This window comes from Pezoporus flaviventris, unplaced genomic scaffold, assembly GCF_033815535.1.
Source record: "Pezoporus flaviventris isolate CSIRO_AGI_PZ_B2104156 unplaced genomic scaffold, CSIRO_AGI_Pfla_v1 ptg000188l, whole genome shotgun sequence".
Lineage (NCBI taxonomy): Eukaryota > Metazoa > Chordata > Aves > Psittaciformes > Psittacidae > Pezoporus > Pezoporus flaviventris.
Window position 1 is genome coordinate 2,243,328 of NW_026892736.1, and position 25,875 is coordinate 2,269,202.

At 44.7% G+C, this 25,875-nt stretch overlaps 1 long non-coding RNA gene across 1 annotated transcript; it reads left to right on the top strand.

Annotated features, from left to right (window-relative positions):
* The first annotated feature begins 424 nt into the window (after positions 1–424).
* On the top strand, positions 425–25,682 carry LOC133262145 (uncharacterized). The gene is made up of 3 exons (XR_009741219.1): positions 425–476; positions 24,223–24,365; positions 24,964–25,682. It is a non-coding gene; the product is annotated as an uncharacterized LOC133262145 (long non-coding RNA).
* The last annotated feature ends 193 nt before the right edge of the window (positions 25,683–25,875 follow it).

Consider the following 25,875-nt stretch of genomic DNA (forward strand, 5'->3'; position numbering starts at 1 on the left):
TTGTTGGAGGAGAGAAAGACAGACTATGCACCTTAGGCACTGCCATCAAGTTATCTCAAGCTGTGATTGCCTGTTGGCTGTGGCCCAGCCCCACGAACCTTGGCCACCCTCCTCCAGTGCAAGCAGTTACCAAGGCAGTAACAACCCTTACTTCTGCTCCTTGCAAGCCTGAATTCTACAAGGCAAATTCCTCTGCATTGAGTGGTGTAGAACTGCATGGGCAGGTCCTAGCCGGCTTTTGCTGAGCTTTCTGCTTTCAGATCTCCCTTCCTAGAAGGTGTATGTCAAACCCAGAAGAGGTGAGAATTGCTCGTCAGCTTTAGCTGGGAGTTGGGAAGAGCTCAGGTACAATTAATTACTTAATGTGGGAAATGATCAGCTTTTCTTTAAAAGAAATTTAAGAAGCTAGCAGCTGCCTAGGGCTTTTTGAGCCTGGGAGATGTGAGGCAGAGGTGTTGTGATGGCAGCAGCTGAAGGTAGGAGCTGAGGTTTTGTGCTTGTTTTTTTACCCCACAATGTGAAGGATTAGGAAAATGAGTAACTTGTTCTTGTCTTTTCTCTTGAGAAAGTTGAAATATTTGCCATAAGTTGCACTACTTTCTTTGATATGGTGTAAGCTACAAATTTGAACCCTGGGAAACTTGGGTTCTCAGTGGCTTTGGGATCTGGACCTGGTCCCTTTTGTTTCTTGTAAAAGAAACTTGAAATAGTCCTGATGACCTTTTTGAGTGTTTTCCTGGAAAATACTGATTTGCTGAAAGAAGGACTTCTTTGTGGGCATCCTGCTGATGAATTAGTACCACCTAGAGGGAGGTATTTGGTCCAGGATGAAGCTGGTTCTTATGGTCAGATTAGCAAGCGTTTGGCATACTAGTCATTAGGGTTCATCTTCCATGTGTGATTCATGTAGTGCAGAAGGTTACAATTGCTCTCATATCTCATGTGAGCTCTCTAATAACTGACCTATTTGTCCTTCCTTCCTGTCCCCATATTTATGAAAAACTTCCAAAGGACATATAATAGTGGGATAATGTAATCTTCAAGTCATGGACAAGGAAAACATTTCCTGCTTAACTAAGCTTTGTAAATAATTCTGCTTGGCTTCATGCTTTCTCTCTGGTTAATCTTAGTTCTGAATCATCTAGGGGAGGAACTAACTAATGTTTGGCCTGGGATCTCCAAGGCCACATTAATCTGGATGAGTGATGTAAAGTTCAGCTCTCTGATTCACCCATTGTTCACAAGGTCATGATTAAGCCTTGCAAATGTCACTTATCTTGAGGTCCCTCTGGAGGTGAATCATGATCTCTTGTCCAAAGACAGATTTTGCTAAGGAGCAAGTAGCAAACACCTTTGGTTTTCCATAACAAAATGCACAGCTTAAGCAAAAGCATCTGTAGTGAGGTGACTCCATGGCACTTGGCTGATATCCCACTGCTGATCCATCCCTGATCCTCAAGGTGGGTCATGATTTCAGGACAAGCTGTAGCTCTGCAGCAAAGTAAAAGAGCCTCCAGAATCCATTAGGAAAAGTTTAGGCTTGTTTCTGTGTCCATTGTGGACCTCTGTCAATATTGAAGAGATGCTTCATCAATCAAACATAAGTGACTTCTTCACCTCTTGCCATGACTGGGGTATTAAGTGTACACTACAAACATACACTATGCATACAACAATTACACAATGTGTAACTGTTGCTGTAGACACTTGACAGTGTGAAGCAGGGAATGAAGCTAGCTGGAGATCTCCAGTGAGGCTTGGGAAAGCTGGAAATGTGATGGTGTGAGAGGGGGAAGGTTGTGGAATATCTTAGGAGGGTTCTGAAAAAGCTGATGAATGCCTGTAGATGCGCTGAGGGTTGAGGGGAGGATGTATTTTGGGTAATGGAAAAACCACACCAGAGTCTAATGGGCGTTAATACTCTAGTTAGGGGACCCTTTAACCACCTAGATTCTTGTCAACCCATGTATCTACTGCCAAAACCCTTCAGCTTTTGTCCTGTGCCTCTTGGAAGTGGTGGGATGTGCAGGCAATTACATTGTTCAGTACCTGGAAGCCCTAGGCCTAAGAAGGAAGATGGGCGCCTGAAGGTTTGTGTCAATAAGCTGGCTGGCCACAAGGATTTATCCCACTACAGCTGGTGCTTTAAGGCCAGAAAAAGGAATTTCCTTGGGATAGCCAAAGACTTTCAGCTTTCCCAGGTTAATGTGGGGGATGATGCAGTGGATTGGTGTTCCCAAGAATCCACTTGTCTTTAGGGACCTGAGAAGTGTTCTCCACTTTCTAGAGGGCTTTTGGCACTGTTGGGGCATTCAAGAGAAGACTTACTGGGAAGTAAGCGGCTTTTGTAGTATCAGTCTTGGATAAAGGAAATCCTGTTTTGTTTCCCTTTAAGCCTAAAGTTCAGGAAAGATGTTTTTATCCCCTTTATCTGCTTAGAGAAAGTCTCTTCTGAGACACTTTATAGTCTGTGTGTACATGAATATAATGGGCCCTGAGCTCAGCCAGAACTTGGGTGAAGCAGAAGCCCTAATCCACAGAAAAGAGAGTCCAGGAAAGGTACCCAAGCCAGTATAATAAAACCAGGCTGCTGTCTGAGTCTGTGCATGGCACCACGTCTTCCTACCTCTGGCTTCTTGGATGGTAAATGCTGGAATAAGTGTGAACATGACGCTGAATGCCTGAAGCACTTATAAATGCCCAGGCTGCTGCAGGTAGAAGTGTTTATGGCTGTGGGAGATATTTATGGCTCTATTACATCCTCTGTTATTTTGGCCTCATTGACTTCTTACAAAATCTTTAATGAAGGTTTATATTTTATACTTTCCCTCCTGGCTTGTGCTTGCTTGTAAGGAAGTGTGATGGCAGCAGGTGAAGGTCCTGCAAAGTAAGCCTGGGAAATGCTTGTGGTGGCAGGATGGTGTATCAGCAGAGCAGAGGGCTTCTGATTCTCAGCCTTGTTTCTTAGGAAGCCCTAATTTTCCTCTGCAGTCAGATGCAGATGCATGTTCCTACCCTGAGCCGGCTGCGTGCCAGCCCATAACCTGTAGCTCAAGCTCAGTGCCATGTGGATCTCCATCCTGCCTTTGGGTGAGTGTGACTTTGTGGCTTCAGACCCGACTGACTCGGGGAAAGGATGGAATTAGTGTTTGCACCAGGATGTGAATGCTGGCTCACTTGATGTTGTTGTCTAAGTTGATGCCATATATATCTGCCTATTTATATGTATTTATCTCTATCCAGCCCACACCAGCTGGCAAGTACTGCCAGTCCCATCATCCTGAGAAGGCTGGCTGACTTTTCTCCATGTATGAAAACATGGACTTGGTCTTTCCAGAGCATTTTATTTAACTTGCCAGGAATTCCTGGGGATACTCTGTAGCTACAGTAAGTTTGGAAGAAGCCCTCTTTGAGGAAGGAGGGGGATGCAGTTTGTATGAGTTACATGAGCTCTAGTTGTCATCCTTGGTGTTGTCTTTACACATATCTGACCAAATCCAGCAAAGCATGTGATGGAAATAATGCTTTAAATAAACCTAAGACAACCCCAACGCAGTGGAAAAACTACAATGTGCTGCAGAGTGTAGTTTTGACTGTAGTGGTCCTATGGCTTTGGTTCTCCTTAACAGGACAGGCATTCCCTCGTAGCAAAGGTCTCGGGCTGGGACTCTGAGGTAGTTATGCTCAATTCCTCCCTGTCCTTCCTGTGTTTAGTTTTTCCCACTTACACAAACAAGAGGTCTGGTGTCCCTTCCTACTTCCAGGTAGTAGATGCTCTGAGCGTGAATCCATTCAGGCCATCCCAGTACTAGGTGTGAAAGATGCCTGAGGTCACTTGGAGACAAGAAGACATAAGGAATACATCTCTCTAGGTTTATTAAAGCTGTTGTCATCTCCTCTGGGTCCAGGACTAGCCTCTATCAATCACAGACGTGGCTTGGCCTTTGGACCTCAGGGCTTTATTTTATTTGCTACTGCTGCAGAAAGGCACATCCATAGGCAAAACTTCCCGGGAACCATTGGCCCCATTCTCCTGCTCCGTGGTGGGAACAGGACAAACCCTTTCAGGAGGTGACAAAGTGCAGAGGCACGTGCATCGCGGGCCAGAGGGCTCTGCGAGCTGCCTCTTGGCTCATTCACGATGACATGAACTCTTCTCAATTTGTAAACTGCAGGAGGGTCAAAAGTTGAAGAGCTTTTCTCTTTTGTTTGCCACCTACATCGCCCTGTTCGGAGGAGAGCTTGCGGGAATCCTCCCTGGAGGTGCACACCAGGAAAGACAGGCTGCATTGTTCTGGCTCCCGACTCAAAACCAACACAGCTGACATGCATTGCTGCATGGTTCACCAGCTCTGAAAGGAAGGGAAGAAGCTGGTGACTTAATCCTTCCAGCGCCTGCCTTTCATCCTTTAGAAGAGCCGGATATTTTTGCCTCTTGTCATGGTTGTAGGCAAACTGAGTGCAGAGGTTCCTTTTGGAGGGTGCAGCCCCACACCTACAAAACTGATAGCCAAAGGGCATGTCTATCCTGCTGGTGTAGGCAGACCTGAACTGCCTCCTCTCTTGCGTGAGCTTCGAGTTAGGAGCATGGGGTGTGCAGTGCTGGGTCTGGATGTGGCCTGGCTGTGTTAGCCTGGCTTTGTGCTTTACAATCCCTGCTGAATCCCTGAGATGCTTTACCTGAGGTTAGCAGAATCTGGCTAAAAGCTTAACAGGTTTTGGGTGAGTCCACATGGACCAAGTCCATCATCAAATGGACTTAGAATCATAGAATAGTTCGGGTTGGAAGGGACCTTCAAAGGTCATCTAATCCAACCCCCTCGCAATGAGACATCTTCAACTAGGCAGGGGCAGGGACATCTTCAAATAGATCAGGTTGCTTAGAGGTGTGGGGCCTGTTTAGGCTGTTATTTCTGTAATAGGAAGGAACAAAAAGCTTGGAGATCTGATGCAGAAAGCAAGTAGCTTTGCAGAAGGCACACTGGCTCCAGAATTTTGGCATAAAGTTGAGCAGCGCTGCGTTGCTCTTCAGTGCTTTCCTAGACATCAGAAGCACTGTGTATCCTGAAGTGAGACCTGAGGCAGGGTTGGCTGTTACCCTGCCCTGTCCTTCCACCAGCAGAAACATCAGCTGCACCCTTCTGTGGACAAGGATGCCCACAAGCACAGGCTGGTCTCAACCCGTGCTCCTGTAACGGCACGCTCGGAGCCAGAGCCTCCACCCTCCTGTCCGGCCGTTGTCACCCAATGAGACGTGCAGGGCTGTGGACTCTTCCTCCGGGCAAGGATTACCCAGACTAAGGAGTGTTTCTCCTCATTCTGAATCTGTTTTATCACGTCCCAGTCCTGGCTGTAACTTCAAGCAGCTCAGCCTTCCTCTGCTAGAGGGAGGTGTGACTTTTAGTGGCTGCTGTTTTCTCTGGAGGCACTTGGAGGTTTTAATGAAGATGCTGTGAATCCCCTGAAAAGACACTTCACAGCCTGACCAAAGCTTCTCTTTACCCTTTGCAGACTTCCAAAACTATGCTAAAAATGTGGAGTGTCAGCACCACCTACGTTCCCATCATTTCCTGACGCTGTCTGTGCAGTGCAAGCTACTGGGATGTAGCTCCCAGGTGAAGGTATCTCAATTTCTCCTGTAGGAAATGGAAGGCAGGTGTGTTTAAGTTTGGTTTTTGACCTTAAGCATTTTAACTGATTAAAGTAAAACTTCAGAGCTGTACTATTTGGGGGGGGGCACTTCAGACTCAGATGTGGACAACCCCAAAGTAGGCATGGACAGTGTTTTTCATCAGAAGTTACCAGTTCAGCGCCTTTTGTGTTTCTTTTTACCTTTCTGCACCTTTATCTTAGGGAAAATACTGCCTTTCCCCCCACCTTGGCTTTTTTCTTTCATCTTCTGTTACCTTGCAGCATCTCCCAAGTACTCAGTGGTTTGGTAATTGTGCTAACGGCCTTGGTGGCTTCATAGCATTTATCTTTTCTCGCACAACTAAGGAACTGCATTTTGCAAGCGTCTCCTTGGCTGTTTTATCTCAAGCCAGCTTCCTAATTTCACTTCTAAATTAGACACTCTTGCTTGGTAGAGGGGGTATTTTTTCAAAGAAGCTTATGTAAACTCTTTCGAGGCTGTGTTAATTGTATTTACTTCGGTAATTAATGGGCTCACTCCGGTTTTGAATGATTCCTGCCCTGCTAGTAAATGCTTTGCATTCCTTTTAGCCACTTCTCTGCTGATGAACAAGAAAGTGAAATGACTTCATGTTTGTGAAAATTTCTTCCTGTCAACTTTATCCCTTTTTTTTTTCTTCATTTGGGAAAAGCTGGAGGTCTTTGAGAGGGCTTCTGTGAAACCAAACGCATCCCTTCACATTCCTGGCATATTTCCTTTCCAAGATTTAGGGTATTATGTCTACATAAAGTCACCTACTTCACAGGTGGATTTTAGGAGTCGTATAAAGGGCTAACTTGTTCATTCTGCAAATACTTCTGTAATAACCTCACTTGTTATCCTCTGTCAATCTGGTCTTTACTGCGGAGACAACAGAGCACTCGCAGGATGCTGCAGAGCACGCTTCTTAATCCTGATCTGGTGTTGACCGTCATTCCAACCTTGGGCAAAGCAATTGTCCACTTGGCCTCTCTGCTGTTTGTTTCTTGACTGTTTAGATGCTAAGAAGTCCATTGACGATGCTGGGAGAGTCTTTTCCTGAGCAGTGGGGGTTGGAACTAGATGATCTTAAGGTCCTTTCCACCCTTAACTATTGTATGCTTCTTTGTTACAGAGTACTTTCCTGGAGAAATGTGTAGGCTTTGTCAGTGAAACCAAAATAGTGAGCTAGGCTGAGATCCCTTCTGTTCCATGATTCTATGAATTAATGGCAGCAATATGACCTGAGGATTTTATCAGCATCCAGTATCCTGAGTTCATGTACTTTGAGAATGGATAGTAAAAAACTTCACTGACTTTTACACTTGGAATCTGCTCTTTTCCACTATTTAGGGTTTTTTACTTGGAGCTCATGGATCACAGCTTTGCTTTATATCCTCAAAGGAAGCTATTATTGCTGTGATTGGACCCAAAATGTGTGGGGAGATACCTACTTGGCAACTGGTAGACAGTTGAAATTCTTTAGTTTGACTGGGCCAGGAAATAAAAGGGAAAACTTGTTTAAATTAACCCAAAGTGTGATCTACAAGGTTCCAAATATTTTGGTTCAATCTGAAACAAAACTTTAAAGCTCCATTTCAGATTCCCTGAGCAAATGCAATGCAGACTCTCCACCCCAGCTGCCACATAGTCAGGTAAACAATAAAGAGTAGCTGTTTCCACTTTCATGGCTTTATAACTAAGGAACCATTCTGTTTGTGGGAGAAAAGTGATTTTCCCCACATCCTAAGAAATTAGACTACAGGCAGTATGGAAACTTCTAATTTTGTGAGTTTTTCCCCAGAAAATGTATCTGGCCCAATGGTTTTGAATGGACTTCCTAAATAATACACTGCTTGTGGAAAAATTCACCACACTGGAAGGCAGATCCCACTTTTCTGTCACTAGCACAGTAGCAGAAGGAGGAGTCGGTAGGTTGTAGTGAGGTGGGGGTCAGTCTCTTCTGATAAGGCAAGGGGAAATGGCCTCAAGCTGCACCAGAGGAGGTTTAGATGGAGATGAAGAACAGTTCTTTCCCCAGAGGGTGGTCAGGCCTTGGAATAGGCTTCCCAGGGCAGTGCTGGAGTTGCCATCCATGGAGGTGTTCAAAAGACGTGTGGATGTCGTGCTCAGGGACATGGGTTTAGTGGTGGCCTGGGCAGTCCTGGGGTAACAGTTGGTTTTGATGATCTTAGAGGTCTTTTCCAACCAAGTTGATTCTATGATTCTATTAATGGTCTAATCAAATAGATCCATTTCTTAGACATATGGGGAGCTGGACCCGGAAACACCTATTCTCTAACCAGTTGACTTGTGGGTAACTATTGCTTGTGCTTCTTTGTCAGTGCTCATCTTGCTAGACTTGGATGAGAGCTTGACCTTGGTCACCTATCAGTGGGTCTTGCAGGGAAAAGGCTTTCTGAACTTCCTACTTACCTACTCATCACCAAGGCATATCTCAATGGCTCAGATGGGGAATCTTATCTGGTCGGATCTTCTGGGAGTAACGCTATGGCGTAGGCAGGGGTGAGAATGTCCCCCACACGCCTGCTGCTGGAGCCAAGTTGGAGTATGAATTTGGCGTGGCAAAATCTGAATGGTGCTCATTTTTGTTGGGACTTGTAGAGAGGCTGTTCGGGCTGAACTGGAATCCCATCCCAGGCTCCCCGTGCTGGCTGCCAAGATTTGCCATCGTAAACAAGTTGCACAACCTAAGACGCTTTTGGTAGGTAAGTGGGATTCCTGTTGTCCTTTATGTCGCTATTACTTTGAGGTGCTGATCCTGTTATTCTCTCTGCACAAGAGACATACTAAGGCTGTTTCTTGTGTTAATATTAAATATTCCAGAAGAAAAGCTCTGTAAAGATGTGAAAAGTTCAAGTATTGCCTCATCTGAGCAATTTCCTTCCAAATCAAGGGCTGTGCAAGAGTAGCCAGTTTTAGGTATTTAGATATGGTTGCTCATAAAAGGTGGGGAATGGGGGGAGGAGGATGAGGAAGAAAGGATCACAGAATGGAACCTGCTTTTGCAAAAGTAGCTCGAGTGAGCTGCCAGGTTTCTGACTCATTCTCCTCATTGGATTTAGGCTGCAGTGGTGCAGGTTTCTGCAGTTCCTGCAGATGCACTGGGAGTAGTGTGGGAATTGGGTGCCTATAGAGAGTTTGCACAGCACCAGGACAAGCTGTCTCTTTGTCACCAACTTAAACCTTTCCCACCACAAATAAATTCTGCCTCTTGCTTCAAGATTTTCCCTTACCTGGTCCATGAGCTCTTCAGGACTGCTTCCAGCAGCAAGGGGTAGCTGCATATGCTGTGCTCACCCAGGGGACTACTCAGGGCATGCATTTGCTATGGCCTTCTCTCAGCCACTGCTTTTCAGTCATGTATGTTTAAGATAAACACCAAATTAGAGATGAATTAATTTGTATACCAAACACTGGTATATAAATTAATAGGAATCTGCCTCACCATGAGCCAGATATGGTTGGGGCAAACATGTGAATTGGCAATAGTTGTAATTCAGAATTGCTTTGTTTGCATGGTATGGGCTTATGTAGAGAGGTCTCATGTCTGACCTGGACGGACGTGAGCAGAGACCCCTCCAGATCCCCTCAACAAGACCTCCCAGACCAGGCAGCCTGGTAGTCCAGGTGCTGAGCCATAACACTCTGTGCAGACACGCTTTGTCCTGCATACCTAAGAGCAACCCCAAGCCTTTCTTTCACCCCCAGGGCTTGACTAAACTCTTCAAAACCAATCTCTGTAATTCATGGCATAGCAATATGGTGCTGTGGTATCTCTCTCAGCTCGATAAAGCAACCCCTTTCACCTTCAATGCTTGCAAAGCACACAGCAACTGTTCTGGTTCTTTCACTGGCTGTCAGCAGTTCTCTGCCATTCTGGAGGTGGTAAGACTTGAAGTGCCCCATCACAGTGCAAACTAAGACAAATTTTCACCTTATTATGGTCCTTTCCTCCCTCACTGTTGGCTATTTAACAGGGGAGACCCCAGAATAAGTGTATTCAGGATACTAACTGATGAGCAGCCAGTGCAGCCTTTGGTCATAGCACCATAGAGTCACAGACTGGTTTGACTTGGAAGAGACCCTTAAAGCTCCTCCAGCTCCAACTCCAACCCCTGCCACGGGCAGGGACATGTTCCACTAGACCAGGTTGTTCCAAGCCTGATAGCAGCAAAAGCAAACAATTGAGACTCCTTCTATAGGAGAACCAACAGAGAAGAGGTTGGATTCCAGGAGATAGGCTTGGATGGAGCTGCAGAGCCATCCTCTGCCTCCCAAAAGGCTCTGCGAGCTACAGCTCTCTGCCTCACGGTGCCTCCAAAGCTAGATGAGAGGCAGCCCTTCATAAATAAGCTGTCTCACGCAAAGAGATCTTTTCCCTCTTTCCCACCTCTTGCTGAGAGTGAAATATTTAGTGATGAATTCCAGCAGCATAAATCTCGGCTCAATAACTCCAAAATCTCTTGCTGCAGTTGCTTGCCAGTTGCCCGGGCTCCAGCCCTGGAACGGGTCTCAGCTGTGAATTTCCTGCCTTCAGCTGCAGGATTCTGAGAGAATTCTTCATGGCACAGGGACAAACACACCATGACCTGATTTATGGGTTGAGGGTCTGTTTCTGCCCTCCACGATCGGGCAGGAAAATGAATAGGAGTTAGTGTGAACTGGTGGGAGTTTGCATGTGTCCAGAATGTCTGTGTGGTGATGGCCAAAATTCCTGAACAGCCAAAGTGAGATCAAGTCGCCTCCAGCAAGCCCCCATCGGTGTGAAGATACGCTGTGTGCGGGAACACCATCGTCTGAGGACACAATTCCTGGCTCCTAACCTGCTGGATTTTCTCCTCCCTTTCCCTCCAGTGTGGAGCCATATAGGCAAAAGCAATAAAACTCCATCAAGCGCTGCCAGATGTAAGGACAGCACCTCTGGCTTAGGAAATACCTGAGCAGCAGATAACTGGAGTCTGGAGAAGTGTTTTGGGATGGGATCTTTGCATATCTGTGTGTGTCTTACTACTTTATGCTTTACCTGTTGCTGGAAACTAGCAAAGAGAAGTGAATGTGGGGTCATACCACAGTCTTCACTGAAGGTACAGAATTTGGGAGACTAGATTCCCTATGGCTGATAGAGAAGGGAAGGTCAAAGGATAGGCTTGCTCTAGAAGCCTGGGGAGACTTGGCACTTATTTGGAAGCTTAGGGTTGTTTGGGAATACCCTTCACTCATCACCAACATGCCTACATACATGAAAGGAGATGTATCTGTGCATCAGCAGGTGGAACATCCCCCTGGGAGGTCATAATCTTCTTGCTAGATATTGCTACTAAGCAATGGTCCAACGGTCTTCAAGAAACCTGGAGGACTGTCATGAACTGATTCCTGCTGCTTCAATTCCTTGCGAATCAGCTCAGTTGGTTTCTTTGCTTTCAGTGGATTTCTATTTCTTGGGTTATCTACTTCCCAGAGCTCTGGGGGGTGCCAAGCTGGGCTCCTTCATGTTGCTTCCCAACTATACATACTACAGGCTTTTCTTCCTGGTCCCAGGCTTTCCAGCATGGTTCCTGAGCAGCCCATATCAAACATTTCCTTAGTTGAGAAGTTCTTTCTTTTACTTTCTTCAGGTCACACTGTGTCTTTTCCTGAACTGGGTCTACTGGCACTGGATCCAGCTTTTCCCTATAAGGAGCCAGTAGGCTCACTCCAGCTGTTCCTACTAGAGCTCTGCAAATCACTCATTCATTGAGTTGGCCCATGAAGCCGAGTGCTGACAATATTCAGGGTAAAATGGAAGCATCTCTGTTCAAGCTTCATCTGCCTAAAGTCAAGTAATCTGGCCTCAAAGTTACACTTTCAAGCAGAGGCATTTCTGGAGGGGGAAGAAAATTGAAGTAAAAGAAAAGGCTAAATGAAACGCTGCTTCCTTGAAATGTTTTCAGGCTTTTGGTGGAAACTATTCACTGAGTTTGCAAATAGTTTTGGTAGGCCCAAAACCCAGAGGTTTTTTTCAGTGAATAAAATATTCATCCAAAAATCTCCTGTGCTGCGTCAGTCCCTGCAGAATCCACTGCCCGGTGTTGTCCATGGGTCAAACCCAAGCAAGGGGTGTCTGCCCAGTTCCTCTGCCTGTGCAGACACAGTCTATCCCAGGAAAGCTGTGGAAATGCTTGGTTTAATCATTCTTCTCAGTCACATTTGAACCCAATCCCTTGCCAGCCTGAATACTTCAGCTACTAATACTTGCTCAATGAATAGCTGAAATGTCCAGAGCAGACAACCTTTAAATGCAGAGCCCTCTATTGTGGTTTTCTTCTGTGGCAGAATGAATTTCCTTCACTTTTGCCTGGGCTGTCTCTAGAAACCCCATAATAATCATGTTATTATCTCTTACTAACTGCTAAGGAATGTTGATGTAGGAAAGACCTGTGCTTTCGAGGCAGGTTAGACAGATTATAAACCTTTATTTCCTTTTTCTGATCATTTGGCCTTAATTCATCCACTCTTTGTTTGGCCTCCAGATGACTTCTGGGTTTGTTACGTACGTCTGGGCCATGCTTTTTTATGGATGAAGTCACACACCTCAGCTACTCTGGGCTGTTCTAGTTAAGAGTCATTCTTAAAACTCAGGGCATATCCGTGGTCATGGAGTGTGCATGAGGGGAGTGGAGCATGTCTGATCCCTAAATCCCATTTTTCTGGGTTGTGTTTTGTTCATCAGTGAGGTGTCTTCGGGTTTTGATAACTTTAACTTCCATGTGGTGACATTTGTCTGTTTTCCTTGGAAAGTATCTCATGGTCACTTTGGAAAGAGGTGGTATTTTGGAGGCTGGAGCAGAATGTTCTCTGGATGGCTCACAGCCCCTCTGTGCTTGGCACTGGACCCTCCTTTGGCAAAACACTGTCTCCAAACATGCCAAGCCACGTTTCTTTTAAGGACTACCAGCCCCATCCCAGAATAAACTCTCTTCACCCTGTGATCATCCCTTCCCTTTGAGCAGCACCTTCCTTGGGTCACTTCTAAAACACAATGCAGTTGGGGCTTGTGGCACTGAGTGGGGCTACAGGTCTGATAGAAATGCAATTGCTGCTATTTGATCTAGCATTGCAAACCCCAACTCAACTGGGCTTGCAGCTGACAGTGGTCTGGGAGCAGTAGCTGGTCCTTACATGGTACCCACTGCATATCTCCTTCATGTACCCATCTGGTCCTTAAAACCCTTTGATGAGGTGGAGGCGTTTAGCTGGTCTCAAATCCAACCTGAAGAAGGTTTGGGAGCTGACTCACCACGCGTGCTCTGCCATCCGCAGGATCCGGAGTCATCCTGGCAGGGCTTCAGGGCTGAAGGAGTGAAAACGTTTCAAGTGGGACAGAGGAGGGAGAGGACTGGAGCTGTCTTCCCTCCTCCTCTGCATGCAAGTGCCTTCTGATTCCAGGCCAGGCAAGCCTGGAGCTTTTTTCCTTTTATGTGGATTCCCATAGAAAGGGAATTCCAAGGAAGGTGAGAAGCAATTTTGTTTGTTTGTTAAGAGGTCAAACAAGCAGTTTGAAGCCTGTTAGTGATGCGTTCACACCACCTTAACCTGTTGCCGTAAGCACCTTGCTGTTACAGGGATATAGTTTTGTGAGGAATAGTGATGAGGCTTTGTCAGCAAGCACACGATGAACCCAGACAGAGTCACGATCTGCTCTGAGTGTCGATACACGAGGTATGTGACTTCAAGACCAGAGCTTCCTTGTGTCTGGCCAGCTTGGAAGGGGGCCAGGGGGATCTCGATTTACATCCATTTATTCAAACTTGGCCATGGCTCATCACTCCTTAACTTGCTTGAGGTGAAACTAATTCTGTCAAGCTTCAGGGTAATTATTGCACAGGCTTCAGAAGGAATTGGCCCTTCATTAAAAGGAGATTCGTGGAGAGCTTTGAACAATCTGTTTAATTTTGAAGAATGTTGGGTTTCTTTTACTGTCTTTTTCACCTTTTGGTTTTTATCCCTCTGTTTTCCTCTCTCTGTAGTTTCTTTTATTTCCAAAGTTAGAATGAGATGAGGAAGAGGTGACCAAACTGCCTTGTTTTCCGTTCTTAGTCTCACAGAAGAAATGAATGAAATAAAAATGTACTGTCAGGACAAAACTGTTGTTTAGTGGGAGCATTTTGTTTGGGGAATAATGGCTTTCAAAAAGCATTAGCTACCACTGTTCTGTATCTTGCACCATGTGGGACAGGTGGAGTCTGTAGGAGACTGTGCATAGCTCCAACCTCTCTAAGGACATTCACTGGCAAAACCTGCTTTGCAATTGCCCCTGAAAGACTTGACCCATCCACAGCTCCAGCATCTCTTATTAGTACGTTTTAGTCCAGACAGTGGCAAGGGACCCTCTTCCTTTCCTTCTGTGTACTTGCAACAGGACTTTCTCACAGTTCCTGTTGTTGCAATGCCCGAGGAAGGATCTGCTCCCCAAACGCAATGCTAAAGGGCAGGTAAACCTGTGACAAAGCATGTAACTGTCCTTAGGCTTTGTAACAGGATGGCTGTGTTCCCTCTACCCCTTATGTTTGGACAATTGGCATTTGTTTCCAGTAGGGACAACTCTAGGGAAGCTAGCAAGCTGAGTCATACTAATCATCTGCAATTTGGGTGTTCTGAGTGTGTATGAACAGCTGGACTCCAAATCCCTTTAGACTATTTTAAGAGTTGAAGGTCACTGGCATGTCTTTAGGAAGGTAATTTCCCCTAACTTCTAGTAAGGGCCTGAAGTTTTAACTGTGACCTCCATGTTACTGAAACCCACCACATGTGTGTGTTTCTTCTTTACCTCTTCCTGCAATGGTTGCATGAAGAACCACCGGTCTCATGACAAATGATCTGGTTTATTTCCTTCAGAAACAGTCCTGCCTAAAGAAGGGAAAACTCCTTTGATTTGAAATCCTTTATCTTGACGTGTCTCTTCTCTTGAAGTTGGTCACCTACTCATTGCCTTTTATTAGCTCCCTGCCTCTCAATATAAAGCATCCTGTGCATAAATATTGTTCATACCCCCTCCAGTCCCTTGGAACTTGGTTTTCAAATGAGTCTGAAATCTGCCAGTGACACCCTAATGAACATAAACGGTTCCAAAAACCTTAATTTTCTTAAATCCTAAAGATTCTTAAAATCTGCCAAAGCAGGATGAAAAGAAAATTGTGACCTTCCCTTTGAAACCTATATTTGGAGGCAGTTGCTCCTGCCTCAGATATTAGGAGCAAAAAAATATCCCAACCATCATCCCAATCCATAAATCAGAGAGGATTTAGTTGGAGAATAAACTCTATTTTGGGTGGGAGTTTAATTTTCTATGGAAAAACTATAATGTTAGCCAAAGAAAATCCTCTATAAAATATGGCACTGGTTTTCTTCAGGCTCCTATTTTCTCCTTGGGGTGAGGCATTTCGCCAGGTCATCTTCCATAATGCATCGCTTAGCGAGGGGTAGAGGCATGGTACAAATTCCTGGTTGTTGAGCACTGACAGATGTAACCTGGTATGAACTTCCCCTTTGCTATATGAGGTAGACAGAAGTCTGGTTTCTGGTGTATTTTTTTTCTTTTTTTTTAAAAAAAAAAAAAGCTCTTTTTTTTAAGCTTTCATAGTCATAAGGTACATGATTTCACATATAGAAAGGGAAGGAAACCTGATCGCTCCTATCCAGGGTAAACAACTTTCTCCTCACTATCTAAAAGAGAGAAAAATCTTTTCAGCTCTTTCCTTCTGAAAGCCAGGCTGCTTCTTTGGGTGCCCACATAGCAACTAAAACATCTGTTCTTTATGTGACTGGATCTGAAAACGGTGGGTGAGTTTGCTAGATGGAAGTGAAATGAAAGAAAGTAGGTTGTGTCCCTGCTCTCAACCCCTCCTGGCAACCTCCGTGCATTCAAAACCCACAGGCTGAAACCCATGTTTGTAACTTATCCTTTTCTGAGCTATTTTAGTAGCTAACGTTATTAGTGTTAGGATAATTAGAGGCATTCCAGCTCGGTAATGGATTCCATTCTGGGAGACATGAGTTTGCTTAGCCCTGGGCTTCAGTCAGCTAGAGTTTCCCAAATTGAATGGAAGCTGAAGATCCAAACTTCCTTGGGGTGAAGAATTTTATTTGTGTTCCAAAGCCTTGTCTATCCTAATTTCCCTTCAGGATTTCCAGTGTTTCTGACGCTCACACGGCCTTTGAGTTTGTAGCACCACTGTGGACCTGCTGTCCTGTAGCCCTTCTTGGTAAGACATTGACCTTTGCAGGTGACCATGATGTCGGTCAACAGGATGATCTTAACTAGAGAACCCATAATTTCCCATAGCAGGAATGAGAGGAACTGGTGATGTCCTGAAGCAAAAAGGAGTCTGATGGGGGCAAAACAGGGCTGTGGTCTGCTCCCTCCTGCCTTGGTGGTGGGCTGATTCAATCTGATCCCAACAAAGCCTCACCTTCTGGGAGGCTTATAAGCAGAGGGGGCTCCGATGGTTTTAATTAGCATCATTTTGTCCAGGTAAAGCTTCCCTCCAGTTCACGCTGGTGGGGTCTCTATGGGTGCTGTTACCCCTCACAAGTAGAGGCGTAACACTGAAGGCGTTGAATTTAGGATAGTCTTCTGGTGCTGGGGTTTGTGTGCATCCCTTGGGAACGCAGCAGGGCTGCTAGCGCTGCAGTCTCCCAGCTGGAGCCAGCTCCACCAGCTTGGAGGGAGAGATTTTTTAGTTCCCAGCTCACAGCACTGCCAAGCAGAAGGTAAAGTCATGAGAAGGATGGGAGGGGGTAAGCAGGGTGGGAGGGAGCTCTGTCTCTAACCAATTCCACCTGTTCCTGTGCACACAGACTTGCTCTAATTTCTGGCCATCTGTATTTTTACTTTACGCTCTGCCTCAAAGTCTCCTCCAAAAGGCTTTTTAAATTACTTTCCCAGCCTCCTCCTTGCAGAGGGAGCAGCTGATTAGTGGCTCCCCCTATTTAATTTTCCTATCTGGACTAATTATTTCTCTTGATGGTCTATTTATCAGGCTGGTTTCCCTTCTGGGCTGTTCTGCTCTGTGATGCTTTTCCAAAGAGGGGAGGAAGGGTAAATAAAAACCAGACAAGCAAAGTAGATGCAACTCCATCTACGTTGTTTCTTATTAAAATGAATACTAAATCCTTGGGCCACCCCTCTCCTCAAAGGAGCCCATCTTCCCCTTAGTTTCAGTGCTTTCTTATCCCTTTGTTAGCCGTTCTCTGTGTTTCCACATAGCTGGGACTTCTGTACAGTGTTACCTGCCCTGCATTCCAGTGCTCTATAAGATCTTGGGTCTGCTGAAATATTTGGTCTCACAGACTTATGTCACACTCCTGTTGTGTTCTTTGAGCCTCAAGCCCACCAGGAATATGAGGTCTCAAAACAAAGCAGGGTCCCTACTGTGGGCTTCCTACTTGGAGAGTAAGGCATTGTTCAGAAACTCACTGGATGCTTCCGTATCTCCCTTCCCTTCTGTATCTAGGGACTGAACTACACAAGCAGCCTTTTCTTCCCTTAACAAGTCTGTAACTCTACAGATACATGTACCCAAAGTGGAACATTTTGCACCCAGTGACTGAGAAATGGACCAGGGACATGGCAGTCGGATTTAACACACTGGTTGTGTTTGAGAAGAATGGTATCTAAAAATGGGTCTCTTGCTTACTAGTGAGTCTGATGTCTGAACAGAGCCAAGATATCAAGGGGTTTTTCTGCGTAGTGAAGAGCCAGACTCATGGAGAAGGCTACTGAATGAAAGTCCTGTAGGCCATAGGTTCCTCTGGCTGGTAACATGGAACTCTATGTCTTAGTAAAGTAAAAGCCTTCTTCTGTCTTAATAATATCTACTAACTTCACAGATCCTTGAAGTCCAGTTTGTAAATGGCAGCATTTTTTTCATGTGTCACCTTCACTGTCAGGATGAGGACTCTGAGGCTGTGAATTGCCCTGGCTGTTAGGGACCAGTTTGCATCATCCCCAGTGTGGTCAGGCAGCGAGCACTTGTACTTGAAGAGAAGCAGACACTGTCCAGATTGGGTAGGTCTACACAGCACAAGCTCCTTGTGCTTCATAGAGTGAGAATGGGTATCACAAGCAGCACAGGCTGAGTGAACAGTAATCTCCATGTGAGATGCCTTTAGAGACCATCTTCCTTCAGATGGTTTTCCTAGCACACTCCATAGACACTTTAGGGCAAGGGTTGGGGTAAAAAGATTAATTTCTCAGGCAATATTCAAACATATAAGCAAGGACTCCTTATCCAAAGTGCTCTGTCACCCATTAGATGCACTACACTGTCTCAGGACCCTCCCGGGGGGAAATGCCTTCCAGTCCCTCCAGTGAGCAATGATGCAGCTTTGCTTTCCCCTAGAGCAGGTCCATGCTGGGTGAAGCTGAAGGTCCCTAGAAGTAAAGCTAGAACACATGATTCTGTGAAGTACCTTTTCCTAAAGTACGTATGTTTACGCTGTGCACTTCAGGAAGTGCTCATGTGGAACAGGTTATTTTAGTTCTAGTAGCCTCAGATTATGGGCTGTCCAACCCCAGTGTTTGTATTGATTTGCTTTGTCAAGGGAAGTGGAACTGGGATCTCCTGAAGGGTCAGTCTTAACGCAGCCATTGGGTCAGTCCTGTGTATTGGAGCAGAGAGTCCCAGAGATCAGAGCTGAGCTCAGCTCTTGTAATTTTGGTTCATTTTACTTCATGAGCAGATTTGTGCAGTACATTTTTTCTTAAATCTGTTCAAAGGCAAATGCCTCAGGACTGCAGAATTTTGGCATCCCTTGTTGGACTTCCTTTATAATGCATCATAGGGACCATGCGTATAAATGCCTAGTTCTGCTGTCAATGACCTGGGCAAATGAATGCCATAGATTATAAATTGCTATTGCTCTTATACTTTAGTCTTCTTAACAACGTAATTTGTCAGTGTTTTAATAATTTCTCCTTTCCTGACATGCTGGAGAGGAAACATATTTTCTACTTCTAGTTTACAATATATGGAAAACCTGATGGTTTTATAAAGTTGTGTTATACTTCTTGGTGGTTAGCAGGCTCACTCATCTTAATTTCTTTTTGTTTGAAGGTCCAGAAGGCCAGTAACTCCTGTCACTTGTCTCTCATGCTCTATCAAGACAGAGTGACTACAGCAATGGCACACTAGCAAACACAGTGGCAATACGATCAGCTTCATCTCTCTTCCTAACTGATGTACCATTTGGTTTTGGTTTTAAATTACTGCAGCTAATAGCAATAAGGAAAAGGAGATAGTTTCTTGTGCTGCCTGTAGTTAGACTAGGGAATGTCCTTTGTTGGGATGCTGTAGATGCTTAAAGTTTACTTGGGTTCATAAATCAGCTGGACAAATGCAAGGCAGAGACGTTCACAAAGGATGCCTCCATCCTTGGAGGTGTTCAAGAGTCAAACGTGCAAGTCCTGAATGACCTGATTCGATTAGACATGCTTTGAGCAGGAATGGGACCAAGTGACCTGAAGACACCCTCAGGAGTGTCCTGTTATAAGATACTGGAAAAGTATTCTAGAGATTATTGCCTCAAGACTGACCCTGTTTTTAAAGGTTTTCCTCCCTAATTCCTTAGCTCTTGACTAGTGTCAGAGACAGGGTACAGGGTGAAAGAGTCCCTTGGTGGACTCAGATTGGGTTTTATCTTTTTAGTATTCTGGAATTGTACATCACAAATGTTGCTGGTTGTCAAAAAGCTTGTTCCATTAAATTTATAAGCAGGACAATTTATTTAAACCAGACTTCTTTTGTATAATTAAGCATGTATATTTAAGCACACACACTGCAACATTGTTCCTTTGAGTTTTCTTTTATCTTTTTATTACTGTCTTTGGGGCAATATGTGAAGATCCTTGTCTTTTTCCAGAGCTAAGGCAGCCAAACTCAGTTCCCATTGAACTAAAGAAATGGCTACTTGTGTTTCCTGAAGTTTGTCTATGTTTTCGGTTTCCCAACAGTACCTCACTTTTGAGTTCCCTCTTTGGAAAGGTGGGCCAAGCTGGCAGTGAGTGGCTTTACGTTTTATCTGGGGTGTGAAAAATCACCCTCAGATAATTTGTCTTAGCTCTAAATGTACTGATTTTATGGCCATGGTAATCTCTGCTTAGAACAATGTCCGGCTTCCAGAACAGTCCTGTTGAACAGGACTGAAGAAGGTCTATAACCTTCTTTTGAGAAGTGGATGTTTGCACTGCTGGGTGATGAAGAAAGGGGCTGTTAGAGATGAGTCGAGTGACAATGTATGGGGAAGTTCAGCTCTGAATACCAGAATATCTGCTCTGTTTCTTTTTTCTGTTTCCCAATCAGACTGGAAAACGGTAGGGCTTGAAAGGATGTTGCCTGATGTGTGCAGCCAGCTCTTCAGCCACAAGGTAACTTCTCTTTTCAGCCTGCAAAGGAATGCCAAACTGGCACTTGGCCTGGTCATTAAAGACATTAGAAATTAGGATTCATAGACTCATAGAACAGTTCAGGTTGGAAAGCACATCTGGAGGTCATCTAGCCCAAACCCTTGCCCAAACCAGGCCTAATAGATCAGGTTGCTCAGGGGCTTTTCCAATTGAGTCTTGAGCACTTTCAAAGGTGGAGTTGGCCCCATTTCTATGAAAGTATTCCAACATTTGACCTGTCATGGTAAAATGAAAGAAGTCGTTAAATATAATCGGGGCTTCCAACGTTTTAACATGCGCCCATAGCCTTTTGTCCTGTCACTGTGAACCTCCGAGAAGAGTCTGCTTAGTGTAACCTATGATAAGGTAGTTGTTAGGAGCGGTCAGGTCTTGCCTGTCCCTTCCCTTCTTAAAGCTGTCCATAGAACCACAGAGTAAAGAATTTCTTCCTTATATCCACCCTCTAAATCTACCCTCTTTAAGCTTAAAACCATTACCCCTTGTCCTATCACAACAGGCTCTGGTAAAAAGTCTTGCTCCATCTTTCTTCTAAGTCCCCTTTAAGTACTGGAAGGCTGCAATAAGGTATCCCAGAACCAGAGCTGGTTCTCACAGCCTTTCCTGACAGGGCAAGTGTTCCTGAACTCCAACCATCCTGGGACTTCCACTGGCTTCTCTCCATGATGTCTGTGTCTTTCTTACCCTGGACATGGTTCTCCACCCATGGTCTCACAAGTGCCAGATGGAAGGGAAGGGTTATGTCCTTGGACCTGCTGCCTTAGTCTCACTAATCCAGCCCAGGATGCAAATTCCACTGGAATTCACACCAAATGGATTTGGCTTCAACGAATAAATGTTCTGTTTACAAGAATTTAAGGAACAAACTGTTCGGGTAGGCAGTTTTCTCATCGATAATCCCTGCTGTAACATGAACATAACGTGAGATTCAGTGATTCTTGAGGCAGCTTTAACTCTGCTTCAGATTCTTTGGAAAATCAAGAGACCTCTCTCCTTTTTCCTCACTCTGTGAGCAGTAATGCTCTTTTTGCTTGTCTATGGAGATTTTGAGTGTGTAGAGCTGCACTGTAAGACATGGAATCCTACTTCAACCTGGGGAATCCACAATGCAAATGTAACTGAAGACATGGGTAAAATGATTTCCACTGGGATGCCTCTGGCTGTTGCATGTGGTACATTAGTGTGACACATGAAGACATGGCTGCCCTAACAGAGCCTGAAAGCATGGATTCACAATCACATAGTGTGAATTAGCCTGAATCTTCCTGGAAAAATAGTCATTTTTTTTTTGTTTAGCCATAAAAAAGAAAAAAAAATATAAATCCAACAACCTCTTTTGTTCCGGAAACCTCTGGGCATATTAAGCGAAACCAGACACTTGAGGGTGGGGGTGCTGGGGGAGAGAGGCATACAGGAAAGCAATCAAACCCTACTAGAGGAATTTCTCCTTTCTGGAAGAACATAAACCAGTAACAGAATGTAAACAGCCCGCCATATGTAACTTGTAAATCAGAAGTAAAAGGAACGAGCTCCCAGCAGGCCATTGTGAAGGGTTGGCTGTTGAGTCCTTTTATTTTTGTTCTTCTTGTTTGATTTCATTTTGAATTTGTCATTCTTTTCTCTCCTCTTCCTGCTCCCCCAAGATGAACCACAAGCCGAACTCTTCAAGCCTGGCCTCCTAAGTGGTGCCTGAAATAGTCACAGCGTATTAATTTAGCAGAGGCTGAAGCACAGGGTTTAACGAGGGCTTACAATGGCTCCTCCTGAAATCATGCCAGCAGCATTAGTTGGTTGGGACAAGGCTGAATTCTCTTCCCCAAACTAATCAGTCACCTGTGCTAGTGGATGTATGAGCTGGGAAGTTTATTTCTTGTTTATTTAGTCTATAAGGACTGGCACTGTTGGAAAGGAGAAAGATAGCTCTTTCTAAAGACTCTTGGGAGTATAAGTTCTGCAGCTTGACAACACCTTCAGTCTTTAACAAATATAAAGCAGCTCTAATTAGAATCACAGAATCCTAGAATGGTTTGTGTTGGAAAGGACCTTAAAGCTCATCCAATTCCAGCCCTCTGCCCGAGTCAAGGACACCTTCCACTAGAAGACTTTGGAAGACCTCCTTTCCCCCCAAATCCCTTTTCTAACTAAGGAGAGAAAACAAATAGGCACAGGGTTTTTAAAAGCAAGTCAAAGTCTGATAGAGTAATCCATCGAGCTATGGGTCTTGTGGAGCAAAGTGGACTCCATGGGACTGAAGAGCCCAAGTTTAATGCCCTTCACCAAAATATCCACCTGTTTCTTCTCTATTTGCAACCACATCAACCTTATGCAGCCTGGATGTGTGCTTGGAGCTGAGACCTGGGAGGCAGGATGGGTTTGGCTGTGAAAGATGGATCTAACCAAGATAACGTGTTTTGTCCTACAGTATATTTCTGTGTTTTTCCAAAGGACAGAAAACAGGAAATTTCCAGAAAAACTTATTTTCTTATTTCTTCATCTTTTATGTTGCGCAATATCATATATACCTTTTGTTTCTAACACCTGTGCCTTGATCTCGGAGTACATCTGCGTTTGTAAGATGGGCTCTGATCTCTGAGCATAAAGCAAATTAATGGTAATGAAATAAGAGCAAAGTTTTGACTTTTTAATGCCTACAAAGAGCAAGCCGAGTCTATAAACACAATGTCCTGAAGACAAAGGCTACAAGAGATAACTTCTTTTTACTTTTCTCCTGTGTTTAAATGAACAAAGCCCTCTCATTGTTTGTTGTTGTGAAATGGGGCGAATGAAGAGGCAAACCAGCCTCTGGAACATTTAGGGACTTCACCTCATATCCATTTCAAAGACACCTGCCTGTAGCTGAGCTTGCAAGTAAAGTTTAGCCAGGGAACATGGTTCATTTGCATGATTTCATCTCTTCCCCTAAAATATGGGCATTTGTAGTAATTTGTTATAGTAGTGATGAGCACTGATGCTTTCCGGTACCAGCCGCTGCGCTGTCAGTGACATGGTTGCAGCTTTGGAAATCCCCCCACCCACTGCTGTGTGTTTAGGATCACTGCCTGCTCAAGGCAATTCTGAAACTTCAAGCAGACTTGTAAAGACTTTCTCAGAGCCTTGTCTGCCCTTATCATGACATGAACATCATGTTTCTGGCAAGACGGCGCATGGGATTAAAGGTGGGATGGGAAGCAGGATGGTGAAGGGCTCATCAGACCCATCTCGTTTAAAGCTAGAAAGGTCATTTACCTCATGGGCTGCTGGAGGTAGCAGACTGTGACAGGCTGCAGATGAAATCTAAGAGCATGTTTATGCTGCTCTCCCCCTCCAAGCTAGCTGTTTGAATGGCAGGGTTGAAAGAAATCGGGCATCTTCCTAGCTCATCTGAAAGATGGAGCCACTGGGGATGGCTTCAGATTCTGTGGGAGCAGCACTGTTCTTGCCCAGTGCTGTTGGGACTGAGCAGGATTAAAAGACTGATGTTTTTGAGGTTTAAATGAACAGAAGCTGAGGGGCTGAAGCCCAGTTGGGACAGTATTGTCCAATGGAGATATGCAACAGCTTTTCCTCTCCATCTTTCTCTTATGGACCACATCCTGTAAGAGATCATCTCTTGGATGATGATTGATAGCAGTGATGAGGGACTGCGTGCATATCAAATACCTATACCAGGGCCTGCAACAAACCCAGAGAGGGATTAAATGCTTAGACAGTGTTGAGATTCAAACCATGGGGCCCTGCCTTTATCACTTGGGTCTTTGGTGCTGCCATGTGCTTAACAGCACATGGAAGCACAGGGAGCAGGAAGAGGTAGGCAGTGGGGCTAAACCAGTACTGCTGCCTGTGAAGACCAGTATGTGCATCTTCAGGACAAGGCACAACACTCCCCAGGCTCCAACAGCTCTGCTGAAGAACACCTAATTAAGATCAGAGCAGTTGTGACACCACAGCTACGCTGAGGTTAGAGTTGATGAGTCCTACCCAGGGGGAAAATCAGAACGAATGCTGTTATTGCTCTGGCCCTTACTGTTGAGATGTGTTTTGCAAATCTTGTGGGAAATATCTGCTTCTGCTGACATTTCTGCTTTACTGGTGCCTGTTCTTTCCCTAGTGTCAGCGTGGGGATAGTGTCCTCTTGGCACAAAAGCAAATCTGATTCGGAAAGGTTTGTGCTGGAGAAGTTAGAAAACGGAAGAGGAAAGTTGTGGTTCAACTAAACGTCACAAATGTGAACGATATGGGGTATTTTAGCAAGTCATTTAAGGTCTGTAATATTAAAAAGAAACTATTATCCATTTTTAGCTTAAAAACATTATTAGAACTATTTGCTTGAACTAAACTGTTTTGTTTAAGAAATATGGTATTTTTTAATTTTTTTGTTAAATGGGAGGCTAAAGCAATATAATCACATCAATTTTCTTAAATGATTTGAACTTGACAAGCTATTTCAATAAAATTGAATCAGCTGCTTTTAGCCAAAAGTTGAGCTGAAATGTATGACCTGACCCTAACAAGAAGCGTTATGAAAGTTCAGACCTAATTCAAAGAAGCTTGTCCAGTACATGTGAGCAGTGGGGAGAGGACTCTGTGTAAGAGGTGGTGTGGAAACGCATGTTTCCTTCTTGGGTGTTATTCATGTGGATACTGCATAACCCATTACTCAGACAAACATTTTTCAGTCCACTGGGGTCTGTCCGTGATCCTATGATTATCTAGAGGAAAATATAAAGTTCCTGGTAAAGCCTTTCAGATGGTGCAATCCTGGCAGAGAGGTCAAGTATGGACAGGACAGTTATACGAGGTGATTGTGATGACTTGGTAGAAACATCTTCTCTTGATTGTGTTAAGGCAGCCAAGGGCAAGTTTACACTTTGAAAGAGCTTACGAAAGGAGACAACGTCTTGGAAGGCAACAGCTCTGGGAAAGCTTGGGATTAACAGCAGATAATAAACTGCGTGTATACAAGTTACTGTAAAGAGCAGGAAATTGGTCAACAACCCGCTACGCCTGTGGTGGCTGGACAATGGACGAGGACAAAGAATGTGGCAAAGGATGCCTGAGGTGAACTGGAGGGTGAGCTTGTGAACTGGGGGACACTTAAGTCCCAGGACAGACTGCGGGTGGGGTGGGGAATCTCCATCCTGAAGGACTGTGATATCTTGCAGGGAAAAATGGGCAAGCAAGAGGTCAGCTGAGTATTCCCGGATCCTCTGGGCTTGGAGCCGGCTGGCTTTGCCTTCTGAGAACTTCCTGGCTTGGATGTCTTTTCTTGTCCCTGTGGAAATAAGGGGTGTTTGTGGGTGTCATTGCCTGAAAACCAGTTTAGCCAACTGAAGTGTTACAGTAAAATTTGTCAAAGATGTTGGGAATACCATAAGATTAATACTCTCATTGGAAAAATGAGTTTTCTGCAGTATCTTTATTTTTTAAGAAACTTTTTTTGGATGCTCAAAATATCCAGGTATTCTTTTTCCCCCCCACTACATTCTTTGAACGTTGAAATACTCTTTGCTTTCTCTTCCTTTCCCGAAGATAATAAACCTTTTGAGCTATGTTTATAGGAGAAAAGTAGATACGCATGGCATTGTTTTCCGGTGGTGAAATCTGTGTCTGCGCTATTGGGCTCTCGCATCCTTTGTAACAGGGTGGCTGCATCCCAGCTGCATATTGGGGACGGTCCCTTGCTCAGGCTGGCTCCTGTTCAGATGTTGTTCACAAAAGCATCATTTGACCTGGCCTAAAACTGCGCCTGAGACCACTGTAT